Source organism: Triticum dicoccoides, chromosome 7B (genome assembly GCF_002162155.2).
Source record: "Triticum dicoccoides isolate Atlit2015 ecotype Zavitan chromosome 7B, WEW_v2.0, whole genome shotgun sequence".
Classification (NCBI taxonomy): domain Eukaryota; kingdom Viridiplantae; phylum Streptophyta; class Magnoliopsida; order Poales; family Poaceae; genus Triticum; species Triticum dicoccoides.
In genome coordinates, this window is record NC_041393.1 from 200,499,341 (window position 1) to 200,501,414 (window position 2,074).

Below are 2,074 nucleotides of genomic sequence, written 5' to 3' on the forward strand. Positions count from 1 at the left end.
GGCGACTGGCCTACCGGAACGTTAGAGGGCACATGTCAAGTTTGTGTGTGGCAGGGAGACATGACTAGAGCGCTTGATGTATCGGTGTGTGTGGGGGGTGGGGGTGGGGGTGGGGGAGGGGTAGGCAGAGGCCTAACTATAGAGGTAGAACGACTCGTATATGTGTTGAGAAGGAGAGACCCAGCTATGTCTTGAAGGAGATCGGTCGACATCCATACATAACTGAAGGACGAGAAATATGATGGGACAGAGAGAGAGAGAGAGAGAGAGAGAGGAGAGAGAGAGGGAGGTAGAGGGAGGGAGAGGGGTAGAGTGCTGGATGGGTGATGGAGTCGCTTCTCGGAGATGTTGGGAGAGGCCTACTAGACAAACTGAGGGTGGAACTGCAATGTTATCAATAAGAGTGGGGATGTGTTTCTGTGTGTGCTTGTGCATGATAGATCTGTCGGGACGCATCCATGGATGATGAAGGGGAACCATGTGTTTGGTAAGCAAACCTAACTAGATCGGTAGATCAATTATTGTTTGTCGGAGGAAGGGAGAGACACAACTAATGAGGTAGATCGATCGATGTGTGGGTAAAAACGAGTTATAAGGACCTAGCTGGCTATATGTATAGCTAGAGACCGGTCGGTGTACGTCCATTTGTTAGAGGCAAATAAGGCCCAGCGAGACGGGTAGACAGAGAGAATGGAGCTAGGAGGTGGTGCGAGAGGCCCAACTACTAGCTAGATAGGGGGAGGAGTGTGCGGTTGTGAGGTCGATGAAAAGAGGGGCGAGAGTTTACACGTGTGTCTGACCATATGAGAGACACGAGGCAAGGACACATAAAGGAGGAGATTGAAGCTTTGTGTGTATGCTGTAGGCAGGCATCGCTGGAGAGGTTTATCGATCGGTGTGTGTCGGAAAGGAGTTGTGGAGACTCTGGGAGAACTACCTAAAGAAAAAAATGAATGTGCCCGGTGGATAGAATGTCGAGGGAGGGGGAGGGCGAGGAGGGTGTGTGCATGCACGAGAGAAAGTTAGTGGTAGTTACAAAGGTTGGAGGATTGTGTCGGTGTAAGAGATTAACAAAGATCATAATTTGATATGAAAGAGGATTCATATATTTGAATAGGAGATCATTGTCACGCCCAATATGCGACCCTATCCAAAAGGAACTCGAAGGTCCCACCAAGGATAGACCCGCATATTGAAACGCTTTTGCAAGGTGGATATCATTACATCAACATTACATAATAGATGGGGATACATACAAGAGGCATACAATGCCACATGAATACAACATCACAATACATAAGAGCATCATCCGACTACGGATGAATCACAAACAGAAACTCAAACGACATCCACCCTGCTAGCCCAGGCTGCCGACATGGAACCTATCCCCTGATCGAAGAAGAAGCATAAGAAGAACTCCAAGACAAGCAAACATCGCTCTCGCGTCAAGATCATCGCGAAACCTGCACCTGCAACTGTTGTTGTAGTAATCTGTGAGCCACGAGGACTCGGCAATCCCATTACCATGGGTATCAAGACTAGCAAAGCTTAAAGGGAATGGAAGGGGTAAAGTGGTGAGGCTGCAGCAGCGACTAAGCATATATGGTGGCTAATCATACGCAAATAAGAGCGAGAAGAGAGCAAGCGGAACGGTCGTCAACTACCAATGATCAAGAAGTGATCCTGAACTCCTACTTACGTCAAACATAACCCAGAAACCGTGTTCACTTCCCGGATTCCGCCGAAAAGAGACCATCACGGCTACACACACGGTTGATGCGTTTTAATTCGGATCTGGTGTCAAGTTATCTACAACCGGACATTAACAAATTCCCATCTGCCTATAACCGCAGACACGGCTTTCGAAAGATTATACCCTGCAGGGGTGTCCCAACTTAGCCCATGACAAGCTCTCGCGATCAACGAAGGATATACCTTCTCCCAGGAAGACCCGATCAGACTCGGAATCCCGGTTTACAAGACATTTCGACAATGGTAAAACAAGACCAGCCAGACCGCCCGATGCGCCGACAATCCCGATAGGAGCTGCACATATCTCGTTCTCAGGGCAACA